This window comes from Erpetoichthys calabaricus, chromosome 2 (assembly GCF_900747795.2).
Source record: "Erpetoichthys calabaricus chromosome 2, fErpCal1.3, whole genome shotgun sequence".
Classification (NCBI taxonomy): domain Eukaryota; kingdom Metazoa; phylum Chordata; class Cladistia; order Polypteriformes; family Polypteridae; genus Erpetoichthys; species Erpetoichthys calabaricus.
In genome coordinates this window covers 211,627,177-211,641,553 of record NC_041395.2, presented here as the reverse complement: position 1 = coordinate 211,641,553, position 14,377 = coordinate 211,627,177, and positions in this window count along the sequence as shown.

Here is a 14,377-nt window from a genome sequence, read left to right as displayed (position 1 = left end):
CTGAGGTGTGGATGAAAAATATTACCAACAAAATATGTTAGAATTTGGGAGGTTTAGTTTAAGATAGCCATTTGTGCTTGAGGAAATAGGGAGAGGCAGTTGAAGAACAGAGGAAAAACTCTGAGACTGAAAGATGTCAATAAAAGGGAGTTCTGGTAATTGCCTATGTACAGCTGGTAACAAAGACATCATTTTTAAGTACCTACGGAATGAGTGTAAAGGGAGAAGACGGCCCATCTCCGACCTATGGAGATCAACTGAGGAGTGGAAAGCAGGTAATACCATGAGACATAGAAGAAAAGGAAAGGACTTGAGTCAGTCCAATGAAGAACATGCAATTCCACATGCATGCAGGGAAGAGATAAGCAGAAAGTTAAAAGCAACAAGGATGATATTATATCTAAATAAAACATTTTATTCGGTGGAAAGCTAAAATGACCGTAACATTAAAATCTAGAATAAAACCAGCCTACATATGTTGTGGTCTTATGCCTGCTATTAGAAAAGTTTACATTATTTAATAATTATGTTACATTATTTAGTTTACTTAAGATAGATATGATTACTTTAGTATTTCCAATGTAGACAATAAATAAAAGAGTTTGTTTTAAACCAGAAAAGCACTTTACATGACTTTAATTTCAACCAGATGTACAGGTAAATCAATCGTAATTCATTTGTTGAATACATTTTTTCTTCTAAAGAATCGCTTGGCCTTTATCAGCAGAAATGGCCCCCAATCTATTGCAGGGCATTTTGACCTTCATTCATACCAAGCCAAGTTAGTGCCACCAATCAGGTAAGAATGAAGCCACTGAGTTACAGGAAGGTATCAGAATACTCGGAGGAAAACTACAGGAATGTAGGCATTTGTGAATCATCCATCCCTTTTATGAATACAAACTGTTAATAGTATCTCATACTCACTGGACTGCAAAATTAAACTCATAAAAATGTTTTAATTATGAATAGTTATTATGATTTGCATTCATGAACACAATAAAAAATAATTAAAATGCTTCCATCATGTCACATTTAAGTACCAAATTGAAAAGAAATTTAATTAAAATTTAACAAATTACACAATTTATTAATTTATAAAATAATTCAGTTTAAGATGCCCATATTTAGTCAATCTAGCATTTTTTTTAAATAAATGTAAAGAAAACAACTATACATATTGACTTAAATATAACTGCTCTAGCTGTTGTCACTACTTAGTTTGTTTGAATCAACACTTTTTTTGGTGGTCCGTCATCTGTACACGTTTTTGGTGCGTCCCTATAAATCATCAAGTAATAGTCTGCCATCATACTGCCAACTCACTGTCTTTGGTACCTTCTTTCCATGTCCTTGATATCCTGATGGAACTTTTCACCCTGCTCTTCACTCACCACTCCAAGATTTTCAGGGAAAAATTCCAAATGTGATTTCATAACCTGAACGTTGAGAATCATACTGGAACCCAATTCCTTAAACTTGTCTAAGACATCTTTCACACTTTCTTTATAATTGGTATATTCATTGTTACCTAAAAGCTTAGCAGTTATGTCTCTGATACCAATGTCTCTTATTTCAGGTCATCCATCGCACCATCAAATTCTGCATCTGCGATCAGTTTTCTAATATCAGGTCCAGCAAAAATAACCTCATTCAATTGAGCCTCAGACAAAACTGGAAACTTCTGGCACAAACACATAAAACAAGCTCCATTTTTTAATAGGGCTTTGACAAACTGCTTTGTTAAATCAAACTTGATATGAGGTGGCAGTAGCAGAACTTTATCTAGATCCATCAAGCTTGGTCTGATGATGTTTTTGGCAGGAAGCAATAGCTTTTTCTTAATTGGCCATTTCTTCCAAACCCAATGTGACTCTGTTGTTCTACTCACAGAGAAAACCTGGGAAATTTTGTATGTAGTCACCTGACTGCTGAACCTATTAAGATACATAGAACTTTCAGCTATATTCTGACTTTATCAAATAAATAAATACTGTTTTACTTTAAACATACATTTTAATATTAGAAAATAATACATTCAAATGAATTATCAATAAAATAAAATACTGATATTTAATTAACTATAATGGAAAAAACAAATAGAAAAATTGTTTCATTTTTTTAATCCAGCATCAAAAAAATATACATAACAATCACATGAATTAATCAAAACATTTTTTTTCAATGTATGCCATACCATCTCCTAAACCTGCTTAGTTCTGAACCTAATTCCAGCAAACACAGGGCACAAGGCTGGTATAATCCCCTGGACAGGGTGCCAGTCCATCCATTGGTGAACACACTCGCACGCACACACTAAGGGGTGGTTTATACTTCACGCTCACAACGAGTACACTCACGCATCATGGCTGCCGTGCATTCCCAGCGTTCATTTGATGCATCTTCTGTGCATATCCTCTAAGGACAATTTGTCTGTGGATTGTGAAAGGAAACGAGAACACCCGGATGTAACCCATGCAGACACAGGGAGAGCTCGCAAACTGCATGCAGGAAGGAACTGGGACACAAACCCTGGTCTCCTTACTATGAGGCAGTAGTGCGACCACTATGTCATCATGCCACCCTCAATGTACACCTATATGTTTAAATGAATATATTCAACAAAATATACATATCTCTGACAATCAAATGAACCGTTCAGGGACGCGCATTAACCCAGTATTTAAATCTGAACCTAAAGTCTTGTGGCATTAATCTGATTTCTTTTATTTAGTAGGTCACAGTGGTATCGTTTTATGCATCTTTTTTTCTTACTACTTATCATTTAGTCTTTTCTATTGATAGAAAAGTTAAAATTAGTTATATTTAAGATATATATTTCTTTTCGGCAACATTATTACTAACTCTCAAAACCACTAACACTTCTGCTTTTGGTTTCACACAACAGAGTCAAAAGTTTTACTTTGTCTTTCATTATGAAAAAATTTGCATAGCGTCTTGTATGGCGCGCCATGGAACCAAGAGAGTTACTTTCTATGATTATGATACATGAAACAATAATGCTACGGGGTTACAAATATAATTATCTTTAAAACAGTGTTTTGTTTGTTTTAAATACTTCAGGCAAAAAAAAGCCTGAGTTAGCGTAAGCCGGTGTTCATAAGAAATATAACGATTTACTTCATGCAGTATAAAAGTATATAATAAACAACAATAGTTAGTTGAGTCAAATATTTGAAATATTAAAATGTGTACTTTAATTGAAATGTCTAAAGCCTGAATAGTCTCGATTGTAATAGAAATTTGTCATTTTTCATCCTTTAATTGAAGTCCATAAAGGGTTAAATCCCTATAGGATCAAAAATAACGTATTCGTAATTGCTTACCTTGAAATACTCTAAAATGATACTGCACACGCTTATGTTTGAAATTTGTCATTTTAACTTTCTGGGAGTGTCTCTGGCTATAGGTCCAAAGGTAAAGAATCAAATATCAAAAACAATAACATATTTATGATCAGCAACTCACTCCACATGTCTGTATTACCGATCACCATTTTTCCAAAGTTTTGTGAAAAGGAGTAACTGACTCCTCGTATTCAATTACGGGGTGAACCCCTAGGATCGGTTGATGTGGTATGCACAACTAGACAGCAAGACGGTTCGAATTGTATGTCATACGTGGGGATTTTCTCGTATCCGATAAAACTGCGCATTGGTGAGCCAGGAGGCAAGCTAAAAGAAAAATAAACCAGTTTCAAAACTTTCATAAGTAATTCTTATGAGCACAATATTTTGAAGTCAAAGAATTAAATTACAATGATTTACACTTTTGTAATCTCAAATATTCTTCATTGGCCAAATCAGGTTTAGATCAGGTTTTTTTTTTTACTTATAGGCTGATTTTTACTCACTTTACTGAGTACTTTGCTGTCACCTGTAAAAGAAAACCTAAGAAGGTTAAAAACGAAACAAAAAAAGCTGTCATCTGACAACGTCGTAATCAGCCCACCGTATGAACGAATGGCAAACGAAGCGTTTCCGATCTTTGCATTAAGTTTGTTCCTTTTGACACCCCGTAACAGTGTTAGAGCGGCTGCGCACGTTAGATAGACAGCTAAAGAGGTTGAACGATACAAAGAAAAAAAACGTACTTTATGAGGTTTTATTTGTGATGGGTATAACATGATTAACGTGTATATTCATATGGATCAAATCAAGAGATTGCTACACATGTATATATGTAAAATTTTGTACAAAGCGTTTCCCACGCCCCCTTTGCGGTTTTAATAGGTTGATCTGCACACAAGACGTCTCGACAAACGAAACCATAGCGTAGTGACGCACGGGATAGCAGCGTTCTCGTTCAGACATGAAACTAACTTGTACTGCAGAGAGCCAGGACAGCGTAAAATAATATATAATTTGAACCAGACATTAATATATTGTAGCTGAAAAAGTTAAATAGCCGTATGCGTTTAGTCAGTTTTGGATTTAGTGCTAATCTGACATTTTTTCCTCTGGCTTTTTCGATAAGACTTTTTTACGAGGGTCCAACGCACATTATCATTAGCTGAGCAACACAACAATATACGAATATGTGTCGGATGTTTTGAGTTACAGTCCATCGACTCGTAAATATATTTAATTGTATACGTTTAGTAAATCCTTATTCATACCCTGTCGTTTTTTTTTGTTTGCCCAGATCGCAGAAGAAAACTCTCTCTGGATGATGCGATCGAGATATGAAATGAAGAAAACGTCTCCCTTCGTTGTCAATAACAAGGGCGTAGCAGAATTCTGTTTATGGATTCTGAACAAAATTCGGCCGTAGCATTTTGTGCTTATGGATTTGGAACAGAAAGAAACGAAAGACTGAGTAGTTTAAGTTCCTATTAGTTAAAAACATTGAGTGTTTTATCAGTATTATAAGAAATTCAGCTTTTTGTCCCTAAATTAAATGCAGGGCTGATTTGATAATCGATTACAAAATGCGTCTTCGTTAAACTAGACTGTATTTTAAAGTTAAATCTCATTATTGTAGGATTGTTTGTTACCTGCTTTACGTGCGCGCTCCTCTGCAGACGCAAGGCCAAAGAACGCGTCCGCGTGCCCGACTGTCCTGGCTAAGGTTTGAGAAAGATGGCGGCTGGAGGAGGCAGTGGTCGGAGCGCCTCGTCCGGGGGACTGGAGTCTTCCCTGGACCGCCGGTTTCAAGGGGTTACCAACACCATGGAGTCCATCCAGAGTCTGTCCGGATGGTGCATCGAGAATAAAAAGTATCATACCCTGATCGTCCGCTACTGGATGAAGTGGCTGAAGAAATGTAAGTAGTGTGCAGCATGGTGTCGCGCATCGGGCCCTAAATGCACCGGGCGCTTAGTCCCAGCGGTGAGCTACTCGAAAGGCTATCAGCTGGGGTTGGGGGGAGTGTTGCCTTGAACGAATATTAAGACTAGGCCGTAGATTTAGCGTGGAACGAACTGCACAGTTTGTTCTTCGACAGAGCAGCGAGGCGCATCCCGTAGCGCTCCGAGTGACGCAGGCCCGAAGGCGCTGCTTTTTAGTTCGGCGTGAGTGCCAAACAGAAGTCGCAGTGTTGTGCATATTTGCATAGTTACTGTAAAGACGCTTCTGCATCAGTGTGTGTATTTGTGCTCGGGATTGGATATTTGAAGCGACAAAACTTCAAATAAAGTAATTTATGTTACACTTTGCTGTCTTAGGCTGGTAATGACTTAAGAATATGTTAAGTGTCAAAACAAAGTTGTACCCCGGGTTTTGGTATGACGCAGCGCCTTATCCAGTTGCCGTGCTCATGTTTAACGCCTGCCCGAAAGTTAATTACGTTCATTTTTATTAACAGTTTGATTATATTTAAGTTTATTGAACAGCCTATTTTCAGACATATTTTATCTTTTAAAAATTTGGTTCGAATTGTGTATACTGAATTTGACCACTTTGAGGGGTTGTTTTTCACTGTGGGTCTTTAAATTGATAACGTGATCACCAGTTCCTGTACTTATTAAATCTTAGTTCATTATTCGTTGAAATTTATTTTCTCATCTGCCAACCATGCTTAGTGGCATTAGTTTGTGAAGTCGCACCATTAAATGTATGAACACTGGAGAAAAGACTTGTTTTTCTGAGGTACGCTTTATCTATAGAGAAACTATACAAAAATTTCGTTGTAGGTTCAAATCTTATTCTCTTGATCTATTGAAAAAATGGTGATGTTAATCGCATAACCTGCTCATACTAACATATTAGAACTAAAAATTCAATTACATAGTACCTGTACAGTCCCTTGTGTGGAGTTAACAATTAAACGTTGACATATACAGCATGTGCATACTCTTTAACTAGAGTATTTCTATGCTATTTTATTTAGACTGATGCTATACCCAACTTATTCCAACATCTTGTTGAACTTGTACCAAAGAAAAAAAACAACAAAGTATCAATGTCAAATCTCATATTCTCGATTTACTGCCGGGTTATAAGATTTAACACTTCATCAGCTCAAACTAGCATCTTGGAAATAATATTAAAAAAAATGTGTATAATCATAAAGGAATATTCCACCCAACAGTGATTTTTCTTTTTTCTTATGTTACCTCGTGTAAGTTACAGTGGCAATCAAGAAAACAATTTCTCATGTTTTCCCAAGCAAAGTAAATGACAAAGATTCTAATGGAATGCTGGACAGTGATAAAGAATGTGAAAAACCTCCATGGAAGAAGGAAAGAACAAATTCTCAACCAACTCGTGTTGCAGAATCTACATTCCGTTTATCCATTTGTATTCTCAAAACATGCAAAGTTCGTACATAGTTTGCTAATATCTATAATATCGTTCTTTTAAATTGTAGATCCACCTTTTCCCTTCAGTCATTGCAATTCTGGAAATATCAAAAATATTTCTTAAAAACATACATGTATTTTGCATGTTTTGAATTTACTGAGGGATGACAGGGCTGTGGATTAAGCGACCCAAGTTACATGGGAATTTTATTTTTCTTCCTTTTTCTATGGACGTTTTTCAAATAAATGAACTCTCTCTCAGCACTGGTCACTAGTTCCCAATCTGTTAGTATCTTTGTTATGTACTTTCCTTAGAAAAACATGACAATTTTTTTTCTTGTCCGTCACTTTAAACTTTATGCGGTAAATAACATAAAAAAATAATTTTTGTTTGGACTAGTCCTTTAATTATACTATTTTTTATCTTTTTTCAGTTAGTTCAGTACTGTTGCTCAACTTGAGCCAGTATCTTTCTCAATCCTAATTATAACTTTGTATTTTATCATTTGTTTTTTCTCCAGTCTTAAACTAAGCTACTTTCTATTATGTGTTTAATTTTCATTTTATTTATACAAATCGTTTAATACAGTAGTGAGGCTTGATTAACTTTTTATTACCTTTTCACATTTAATGTAGTATAGTTTGTTTAAACTCTTAGTTTATGCTTAGGATTTGTTTTCTGGCTGAAATATTTTCATACAATAAATAGTGAAAGAGTAGTATTATGTATTTGTTGAATACTTGAACAGTTGAAATAGAGATTTCAATTCAAATCAGTATTTAAAGAATAAAGAAAATACATTTTTTGTTTTGTCTGTGAAAATATTTTAGCATTGCTATTGTTAACTCTACATTTTAATGCTTGTTCAGTATTTGACAATCTTTGTTGTTAAGAGAACTTTTTTCAGTTAATTAAAATTACTTTGTATTTGCTTGCAAATAAGAACACATTTGTGAGTTTGTTGCAGAACAAACTCGGGCACCATCATGTCTAAAATGAGTGAGTAGGACTTTGTTGGTAATAGTCAACATTTTGATGTATAGTTGCTAAGCTGATTTCAGCTTCCGTTCAACTAAACATTTTTTTAAATTAATGCCAGTCTTTTTTATGTGAGTCAGTAGTTACCTTTGCTCGATTTGTAAATGGAATCACTGAATGCCCTTTGTTTTTGTTTGGTAATGAAAAGAGGTCTGTGCATGCGTTAGATTGATGTTTTATCTGGTCTGAAATGTTTGTACATATCCTCTGTGCAACATTGTCTGCATTACTTATTAACAGCTTATGATGGTTTATTGGAAGCATTACTTTCACCACTAAGTGTATTAATGGATGCTCCTTTTCTTCATCAAGTGGAGAGATGTTACATTCCTTTGCTGTAACAGTCTGTTTACTGTGGGTGGTTCTAAGCCAGAAGGAAATTTGCTGTCCAGAGCAGCTCAGAATTAAAAGAAAAAAAGAAACTCAACTCAGTTTTGAATGCTTAAAATGTAATAGACATTTGACACATTTAACACTTTTTAAAGGCTTACTTTTCACTATTTGTATAATCTTTTCTCTGTATATTGTAACATTAGATTAAAAGTAATTGTTTTTTCTATATATAAAAGAATTAAAGCATTTTGGATGATTTCAGTGAATAATTCTGTTATATCTTTGAAGCAGGGTAAAGTGGGTAGTTTCCAAAATCTTATAGATATTCTTATACTTCTGCAGTACTGCATTGTATGACTGTAAATAGGGCTGTCGGATTAAATGTCACCATTCAAATAATTAAAATTTTAAAATGTCTTATTTAAAGGCAAACATGTACATTAAATGGTAAAACAGCAGTTGTTTTACCTTGCACTAATTTTGGCATTGTTACTCCAGACATGCTGTGCAAAGGGTGTGGCATTTTACAGATCTGTTTCTTCACATCTCATCCAAACAGCCTTTTTGTAACATTGATTGTGACTCGGGTCAGAAATCGGTGTGAGTGCGGTTAACAAGAAGTCACACTTGGTGTGACGTGTAATGATTCATTTTACATTTTTAAGCCAGAATAATGCTTGGGACAGTATTCTGCTACCACCTAGTGGATGAAATAACATCATACTACAAAAAGTTATAAATGTTTCTATGCATTTTTGCCACGGTTAGGTAACTCATCAGTATTCATGAATGGGGTGGAGACTCCACCTTAAAACACAATGGCTAATGGAAAGCTGTAAATGCAGTTGTTGAATGAGCGGACACTGAATCATTGCTCGAATTGAGCAATAGTGATGATTGTGAACTGGTCATCAGACATTCTCTTGGATAGTGAAACTGATTCATGAAAAAATGATTGCATTTTATGAATAATATCACATGAAGCTTTAGCATGGTGTGACAGTAACTATGTGACAAAAAGGCAAAATAATTGTGATCAAGTGTAAGAACAAGCAAGACATTAGCCCCATAATCACTGTTCATAGTGCCGCAACTCTCAATGCTTTTTGTCAGTGGAATGTGTAAGAGTAAGCCTGCCACTGTGGTATCTTAAAAACGTGAGACAGCTTTGATCGTGTGGATTGGACAACAGACATTCTACCCACTCAAGTATGAGCAATAGATAAAAGTTTGCAAAGAAACACATTTTGTAGTGTCCTGACTGCACCATTGGTGACTGTCTGAAAATGTACCACACAACAGATGTGTATTAAATCTGCATCAGTAAAGCAGTGGACACTAGACATAACTTTTCTCCTGTATTAATGATGATGTTTTGGTTTTTACATATTTGTTACATTTTTGTAATTTTTTTTGAGGTAAACATAATGCTAAGGATGTTAATTGTTCGTTTTAATTAAAGGACAAAAATAGATAGGTATGAATTCATTAAAATAGCTTTTCTTGCTGTTTGTCTATTTGCACAGGACAGACTCTTCTGATTTCTTTTTCTCAGTTTATCACTCCACATTCTTTAATGTAAAGTCCTAATATTACAGTCACATCTCTCTCTTTCTGGTAAACTCTGCCTTACTACTCTCTGTTCACAGGAAGTTTGCTGCAAAAAAATGTATGCTAGCTCCACTACTGTAATACATTAGGTAAAGGAGCACTACAACTAAATTACTATGAAGCTTAGAAAAGCAGATACTGAAAAAAATCCGTTGTTGTGATCAGCCAGTTTACCGATCACCAGTTGAGTCTTTTGTAGTGAAAATTGACCAAATTAGATTGGTGGCCGATTGACTGGAGAAGCAGTAGTGTGTATGTCTGTGGCAAATCAAAATTGATTTTCATGTACTTTTATTACAATTTTAATTTGAATATTTTCGGTTGTTTTGCATTTCTTAGAGCTCCATGATGACTACATCTGAGAAAGGAGACAACATTTTAGAGCAAATGGCTTTCAAGATATGTGATATCAAGACACTTTTGGAAGTTCTCCTTATACATATCTTTTCAAAGGTGTTGCATTGTATTTGCCTTGTTATAGACCCCGGGTCTTTTGTTTTTGTCCAGTACTTAACCCTATATCCTTCAAAAACAGTTTAACCAGTGATAACTGGAATAGAAATAGTTTGTAATTTTTTGTAATCCGCTTTGTTTAGTCATGGGACCCAGCCTATTGATTTGCAAAATTTTTGCATAAGTGATTTTTGAGATGCATCATTTATTTAAATATTCATGTACACACCCATGCTCACACATATACTCTCACTCTCACTCATAAGAAATTTTAAGTGAAAATAGCGGACAGATTGTTTGCCCTAACTGATCATTTGCTTGATGATGCAGATAAAGAAACAAACACACAAATACAATAATTATCTGTGTAGTATGTTTTCATTCAAAGAATGTAGCTCATATTGCTTTTCACAAAGTCAAAGAAAAAGTTGCCAAAAAAAAGCTTGAAACAAAGTAGTGATAAGAAAAAGAAAGAAAAAATGACATGCTAAAAATTGGTAGAAAAGAATTAAGCAATACACACTTGCATAACACATATAGAAGTAATAGAAAATGTAAAGCCCCCCCCCCCCCCCTTTTTTTTTTAAAGAGAAGTTCAGCTCAGTTAGATCAATAAAGTTCGAGGTGGACAGAGTAATTTAGCCACCACTCTACCAATCTATATATGCAGCGTATTTACTTCTGTTTGTTTTACGCAATTTTTTTTGTGCATAATAATTATTATACAAGTTAATTTATTTGATTCAATGTTATTTTAGTACAATCTGTATTTTAAAATGTGTGTAAGTGTAATTTGCATGGAAGTACTGTATTGAATGCAGTCAGGTTTCTACTTAAATTCCGTAAAATGCTTACTGAGGTTGCTCCTGTATAGTACAACTTACTGCATTTATATTTTACATTTACTTATTTGGCTGATGCCTTTATCCAAAGCAACTTACAATATTTATGATACAATTAGTTACATGGTACAATTGGTTTAATTTCGTTTTGGTTTTCCATTTGGAACACAGGCAGGTCAAGTGACTTGCTCAAGATTGCACAGTGTCAGTAGCGGGATTTGAACCCACAACCATAGAGATTGAAGTCCAAAGCCTTCACCTTTACACCATACTGCCATATTACATGCTAAAACGTAAACATATCACAACAAACAGCTGATTTCTTCAGTTGTCATTGACAATTATTGCCGTATTAGTCATTTTACTTTTTATTTAAATTGAGTTACAATTGTGACTTTGTCTTTTCAACATCATGAGCTCTGATTTTTTTTTTTTTTTTTTTTTAAAAGTTGCCTTTGCCAATGCGCGTGTCCGTCTAATCCTGTTATGGCTTTCAGCCTGCCTTTATTCTCATTTGTCGAAGAGTTGGTTTGGGGGGGTAAGTCTTATAACTTTGGTAAAAATGTTCTTCCACAGTCGCCTTGTTCCATTTCTACTTCAGTGCATATGTACAAATAGCAAGAGCTGGTTGAGAGAATTTCTAATAAAACACATGCACAACCAAATAATAGAAAGTCACTAGTTAGAGTGAAGAAGAGAATATTAGGTGCTATAGTATATTGGGCAGTTAAAAGACATGCTAATACACATTTGTCCTTTATAGCATAGTAAGTCAGTTGGAAAATGAGAGGGGCAAAATGGTATACAACATTTGATAGAGAAATATAGAGAGAGATGTGAGCATGCAAAAAAAAAAAAAAGTCTATTAAATTTAATAATCTATTCTGGATCCTTCTGTCTTGTATTTTAAATACCTGTAGACTTTCTGGTGTAGAGTAGATAAAATATTGTTCAGAATTTGTATCCAAAAACTTGCAAATGAAAAAATAAACCTGTTGTTCACTATATGAGCCAAATTTGCTATCCCTCTTTTATTGTTTAAACTTAACTGTGGTGCCTTGCTTTTCCTTAGAAATTTCCTAAGTCATTGGGCCAGCAGTGTGTGTCTGTGGAGAGAGTGTTAACCGCGTCCACAGATTTACTTACCTCTGCAGTTACATTCATGTTTCTGCTGACTCTTCCTGTGAAGTCAGTAGTTGGATTGAGAGAGCATGGGGCCATGAGGTTGCTGGAAAAGGGTGAGTTGTACTCCCAGTGTCTTTCCAAAAGGATGAAGGTCCAAGTCTTTAGATTCCTGATTCTTACTGTTTAGCTGTATGGCTGCGAAACATGGACGCTATGCAGTGACCAGAGATTAAAAATGGACTTCTTCAGTATTTTGTGTTGAATGAGCTGTTGCTCACAGTCTGAATGAGGCACATTACCTTCATCGTAAGGGAACGTCATGTATGGTACTACGGCCATGTGGTGTGATTCCCCGAGGGTATTCTGGCTCACAGGATCCTCATTGTTGAGGACCTGATCAGCAGGATCAGGCAAAGGGTATGCCTTCGTAACACCTTGCTGCAGCAGATAGACTTTCATTTTTGGGGAATGGGACTGGACTACATGTCTGCCTGGGGGGGTTGCCAGCTGAGATCCTGAGCTTTTTGGTCTTGTGGTGGGTACGGCACCATGCTGTACCAGTGCTTTCTTCTCTATCTGACCTGTAATAAGTTTATCTCACGTTTTATTGTCACATGTGATACACCCCTGGTCTGCTAAAGCAATTGACAGTGTTGCACTGTTCAAATCGTGTTTGATTCACAAAGGGGAAAAAACAAAAATCTTTTTAAATACTCTCCCTAGGTTCTTAAGGAACCTGAAAAGTTAAAACTTGGTCTCAAAATTGTAAAGGGAAATATTAGACTTAGTTAATTGCAGTAATCCTGCGAGACAATGTAATTGTTATCCAAAAGTGGTTGAGGAAGAAAAAAATGCAGTAGTTCCTAACTTTGATGACATATTGTAGTGTGTCATCTAAATGCGAAATAATGTTTTTGTCGGTGAGTGAATAAGTCAGTCAGTCATCTTTGCATTATAAATGTATAGATTTTTAGGTAATTTTTCCTGTCCTCTAAATGTATATAAAAATCACAATCTGGCTGACTTAGGTTTTTTTTTTTTTTTTTAAATATCCAACACAGTTGACGCAGTTGACCCATAGTGAAAGAGAGTTTGCCACATAGTAACATGTAGCTGTTTGCCTATAGGGGAACTGAGCTATAGGGGAAACAAAATTTCCACTGCAGTTTAGATTGCCACAAGTGCACAGACCATTCAGTTTAGGAAAATCCTAGATTTAACGTTAAAAAGGAATGCAAATCTTAAGTAAAGGTCTTGGATAAAAGATTGTTGAAAAAAAATAAATAATAAACATTTAATGTGATTAATGGGAGTTTAAAATAATGCTACATGAGCAGTCATTGCCTCCTCTGAACAAAGTGCAAATCAGTATCAAATTTAGCAGTGCAAAAATTCTGTTACTGAAAACTTATCATTTGTTATGTGGCACCAAAAGTGTACAGTATTGTTTTTGCCTCTGTTTACTGTTCAATAGATATGATCTGCCCTGTTTTCCTGAAATACGATTTCAGTAGGTATCATTTATACTTTTACAAGTATTAAGCCACTTCATGCCAAATATGACTAGCAGCTATATTAATTTCTGTTAAAAACAATATTTCAGTTTAAAATTAAAAAAACAAACAAAAAAAAAAACACCATACAGTTGTTGCGTGGATCCATTATGACAATGAGCTGTAAAAGAACCCAAAAGCCTAATTATTTGGTCTTGTTTCACTCTGGACGTCTGAAATCAAGTTATGCTAATAAGTCCATTATTAATCAGAAATGCAAGTGGAAAATATTTTTCTGAGTAATAATGGGTAATTCATTGAAAACAAAATGATGTAACAGTGATCAATTGAAACTAAAATCGCCAACCCATTGAGGGTTGGATTCAACATCACACTGAAAATCAAAGTCAAAAATTGGAAACCCAGGCTGATCCAACTGATGTGAATTTCAGCATGGCAACTCAAAATGTAACTCGGTAGTGTGTATGTATCAAGGCCATGCTCCTGATGAGACTGCAGATGGTGTCCTGGAGAATCTCCTCCCAGACATGGATCAGGGCATCATTGAGTTCCTGGACAGTCCGTGGTGCTGCTTGGTGGCGTCGGATGCACTGATATATAACGTCCCAGAGCCTCTCAGATTCAGGTGGGGGTATGTGCGGGCCAGTCAATGACATTAGTGACTTAGTCATCCAGGAACTGCCTACACACTCTAGTC